The sequence below is a fragment of the Phyllostomus discolor genome, chromosome 7 (assembly GCF_004126475.2).
Source record: "Phyllostomus discolor isolate MPI-MPIP mPhyDis1 chromosome 7, mPhyDis1.pri.v3, whole genome shotgun sequence".
NCBI classification, from domain to species: Eukaryota; Metazoa; Chordata; class Mammalia; order Chiroptera; family Phyllostomidae; genus Phyllostomus; species Phyllostomus discolor.
Window position 1 is genome coordinate 27,256,617 of NC_040909.2, and position 4,942 is coordinate 27,261,558.

A 4,942-nucleotide genomic window follows, 5' to 3' on the forward strand; every position below is an offset into this window, starting at 1 on the left:
GCCTAATCCCAGCAATCACCACCCCCCCACCCCCACCCCAATGTAATTCAGAACTTTTTCTTCAGCACATCCAGCCTTTAAAAAGCCTCCTGCCTTTTGATTCAGTGGAGTTGAGCTAAGGTCTGTCCCCTACCGCAGTAGGACTGAACGAAACCTTTCTTACTGCCTTTAACTAGTGTCTGGCTTTGTTTCTTTGTGACAGCACCTGAGGGAAGCTGTGACTTCGACACTGGTAGAAATCTTTGAAGAGAAGAGCAATGAAGCTCCACTTCAGAGGGTCCTGGTTTCGTCCTGCAATGAAGCAGGAGGTAGACAAAGTCTCTTCAAGCCCCTCTTCTGACCAATTTGTCAGATTGTCAGTAAAATATCCTCTAGGAGTCCCACAAGTGTAAAGAAAGGATTGCACAATGAATTAGGGCCCCAAAGTAAAACAAAAACAAACAAACAAAAAACACCTGCACTAGAAGATAACATTCAAGCTCTCTTCTAGCCCTGATGCATTATTACTCACAGAGCCCCCGAATTCCTGAATTATCTGGGAAGTCTCTCCTGCTAATCACTCTCTCTGGTTATGTTGAAACGCCTGTCGTCTGCTATAGGTGGGAGAGGAGCTCTCTCCTGCATTCCAAGAAAGAGCTCTCACACCTCTTCCAGGGCCATATGTGGCCAGGATCCCCTGGGATACCAACAGTACACATGGTTGCCAGAGAGTCTAACTTTGTGACTCAGAAATTACCATCTGTTAAACAGCTTTTAATTGAAGCTTCAAGAGGCAGAAGCTGGCTGGAAAAACCTTGCAAGTTGATCCAATAGGATTATCTTCTCTAAAAGTGGTTTTTCTATGTTTAATTAGTTGGAAACCATTTTGTCACAGATGGATTATTCATGTGTCAGTCCTTTTGGTGCCCTGTCCCCTCCCCACCATATTTGAGTCCCACAGATTCTTTAGTTAGTAGCAGGCTCTGATTTTTTTTTTTTGAGGGTACACTGCCCGTCCTTTCAGGATCCAGTGTTACAGAAGCCTTTTCTCCACCACTCAGGAGACAGGTGAGTTAATTATTTCAACCTGGATGGAGAAGTCGAATGTAATCAGTTCTCAGTTTGGGGTAATCTGAGTCAGTTACCATGTACTCAGGAACCAAAAACGTATGTGGTCGCATCGATGTACAAGACATCAGCCTGAAAGGCAACACTGACCAAATGGAAACCCAGTCATTCCAGGGACAGAGTGTTAACCCTTTGAACTCAGGGCTACAAAGGACTTTCAGAGGCCAGGACCGACTCCATCTGTGGCTAGCAAGAAGATGAGTGAAGGAATAATTACCCAGAATCTGGAGCTTCCTCCAATCTGGAATTTGGACTGCTGCAATTTCTCATCTGTCCTCAAGGGGCGCAGTGTGAGTTTTTTGTTTGTTTTTTTTTGTTCAACAAACTGGGTCGAGTCAGGGAGCAGAGATGAGTGCAGGGACCAAGGTCAGATGTAGTTGCAAAAATGAAGAAGCTGTTCAAAGTGCTTCTAGGTTTGGAACTGGGTAAAATACTCAGTTTCAACCCACAGGTATGTAATATCTTCATGTTACCCCTTTTATTATGGAAAATTTCAAAACATACAAAGTGGAGGGAACTTTTAAAGAATCTCTTTATACTAATCACTCAGGTTCAATAATTATCAGTCTGAGGCTAATCTTGTTTCATCTATACCCCTACCAATCTCCCCAAACCCAGGTCATTCTCCATGTTATGTCTTTACATTTCACAGTTAAGGAAACCAAGGCTCAAGCGTAAATGAAGAAGAATTAACTGGGCCATTTATTATAAGTGAATGGGGAGGGGGAGCATTACTTCTGTGCATAAATGAGGCCCAGGATTTGCATGTTAAGCCAGCAGCGCAGAGGATTCTGATGCACTCAATCTTTTTGGTACGACATGTGTGTTTTGGAAAAAGCCAGGTCAATAATACAGTTATTATATGATTTTTATATATAACATAAAAAACAATACCTATTGTTCTCATAATATAAAATACAGAAAGCAAATGGACAAAAGATGTCTCCACGTAGAGAGTGGGGATGATATCAAACACTCTCAGTCTGTGAGATTATCATTTCTATCAGAAAGAGGTCATAGGTTAGAATAGGTTATAAAATACAGGATTAGAATCTATCTAAGGTCCCTTTCCCTTTGACCTCTCAAGATTTATAATCCTAACACCTGGGAGTTGGAGACCCGGGCTATTTCCCTTTATAGCATCTAGCACAGTTCCGTGTAACTAGAAGGCATCAATAAATGCCTCGAAGAAATGGTCTTCCCCACAGTTGTAGTTAAAATATGAACCAATGAGAGACTTAAAGGAAATTGTTTATAAATATCTCACACGTGGAAAAATAAGCACATTTCTAAACTGGAAGAGTTGCTTGAAAATAAACAAACCTGTAGTTTTCAAACTCCATTCCCTGACACCTATGGCTGCATGAGGGTATTAGCATGTCCCAATCAGCCCAAGAGAATTCAATTCTGTGTTGCTTTTGTTTCATATTTGGGTTTTGCTATAAGATATCGTTAGAATTTTAGGAAAGAAGAGTTCGGATGCTGACAAAACAGTGACAGCAGTCTGCTTCCACAGGGGAGGAACTGGTGGTACAGAGACGGGAATGTGACTTGCCCAAACTGGCAAAGCAGGGTAGTGGAAATGTTGGGGCCAGAGCCTCGTACCCCAGGGTCTGTGGGAAGTTGGCATGGTTGTTGGATTGAGAGACACAGAACGTGCTAAGAAGTGGGGTGGGGGGGGACCTTTGAAATGATAGCACTGTCCACACAAGTTCTCCTGCTCTCCCAACTGCAGGTCAGTCTCGGCAAGCCACCTTCCAGCTGTTTGTTCTGCCATGGTTCCAGTGAGCGAGGGGCACTGCGGTACAAGAGAATGTCCAAGAGCACCCATGGGTCTGAGCTGCAGAGCTACGGAACCCTTGAACCATGGCCTGTATGGTTTCCTGGTAGTTTTGCTAAGCTCATCCCAGAGGTGTGCAAACGAGGGATCAGTAGGCTGAACACTATCCCAGACATGTTTTGTTTAGTTTACATGGTGTTTGAATAGTTTTTGAGGAAGTCATCACCATTTTAAAATGGGAAGATTAAAAATTCTGTACTTCTTAGCGTCTCTTAAAAAGAAAAGAGACAGAGGCAGAAGGATCTGGTGACACTAGGCAATAAATCAACACAGGCAATGCGTTCTTGTCATAGTCAGCTGGAGGTTAGAGCTTTAAACTGGATTTGTAGTCTCCTGTTTGCTTTAGTCTCTACCGCTCCCTATTGCCTTACATGCCCGGCCTGCTTCACTTGAGCATTTTACCTCCTGGGTCTGTAGCAATCTGGATTGGTAACCTAATGCTCTGACAGGCTTCAAATAACAATTTTCAAATACTAGCATCAAAATCCTCTAAGGTGCTTGCCTGAGGTGCTGCCCCAGAGATCTCATTTCTGTGCATAAAGGAGGCTCAGGATTTGCATGTAAGCCAGCAGCCGGGAGGGATCTGATGCAGGTGGTTTTATGACCATAGTTTTAAAACAGTGTCCCTAGAATGGAAGTTCTCGGAACTGGCCACACATGTAAATGACCAGGCAGAGACCTTACAATATATTCATCTTTTACCCCAACCTAATTAAATCCTAAGACACTGGAGCCATGGCCCAGCATGGTTACTACTTCTTCATTTATTTTTTTTAAATTCCAAAAATACAAAAGATTTGAAATGAAAGTTCGTGGGATTCCTTCAAACCTCTTATCGAAATTCACCATCTCCTAACATCTTGCCGTACCATGGCATCTCTGTTTTATACACACACACATGCGCACACACTTCCCTTTAGCCAAACCATTCAAAAGTAGCCTGCAGACATTTCCCCCTAAGTATTTTAGCATGCCTCCCTAAGAAAAAACATCCTCCCACATGAACACAGAGCGTTACCAAGTCTGAGAAAATCACTGTTTCCTCACGATTAGATTCCGATCAAATCAAATTACGGCAAGAACCTCACCTAGATGACTTCGTGGGATGTTCTGTAGTTCCCATCCCATCACACGAGGAGGCAAAAACCACAGTAGTTCACAAACTTCAGTGCGCACCTGGAGGCCTTGTTAAATCCAGACTACGGGGCCTGCCCATGCGGTGTTTGGTCTGGAGAGGTCTGAGCATTTGCATTTCTCAGAAGTTGCCAGGTGATGCTGATGCTGCCAGTCCTGGTACCAAACCTGAGAGTAGGCCATTCCACCACTGGCACTAGGTATTGACATGTTTTAAAGTTCCAGCAGGTGATCAGAATGTGCAGCCAGCATCGGAAACCAGTGCTAGCCTAGCCCCTCAGTACTCAGATACAGTCCTGGGACCAGCAGCAGCAACATCACCAAGGACCTTGTGAGAAATATGGAATCTCAGGCAGTACTCCAGACCTACCAAACCAGAATTTGCACTTTAACGAAGCCCTCCATGCAAATTAAAGTTTGAGCAGCGCCGCTCAGGAGCACCTGGGAGCTTCTCCCATGCCTTACCTGGCCATACTGCAAACATGGCACCACGCTACATGGAAGGGGTGACATTTGGGAAGAAGCAGTTGACATCTTCAGGGTTGGATAAAAGAATCAGGAGGCTTGATTTTGCTTTGAAATAGGCTCAGGAGTTGCTCTGATTCCAGAGATGTTTACTGCAACCCCACTTCTACACCCCAGGCACCAAGGAGAAGGCAATATATTTGCTCATAAAGCATTTTACAAGCCTGGGCAATGGGGCGTGGATTGTAAAAGATTCTAACTAATTCGGTCCTGCAGTGGAAATAGTTTCAGCATGTGGGAGGAGAAGAACCAAGGGGGTAATGTGATAACTGAGGGTTGGAAACAGCCATCAGAAGAATTGATGTGCTCTTTCCAATCCTGGCACAGAACAACTCT

General features: G+C 44.0%; 1 long non-coding RNA gene across 1 annotated transcript; it reads left to right on the top strand.

The window, feature by feature from the left end:
- The first annotated feature begins 350 nt into the window (after nucleotides 1-350).
- Nucleotides 351-3,728, top strand: LOC118501588. Its single transcript, XR_004904211.1, has 2 exons — nucleotides 351-1,047; nucleotides 2,843-3,728. It is a non-coding gene; the product is annotated as an uncharacterized LOC118501588 (long non-coding RNA).
- Nucleotides 3,729-4,942: the final 1,214 nt, after the last annotated feature.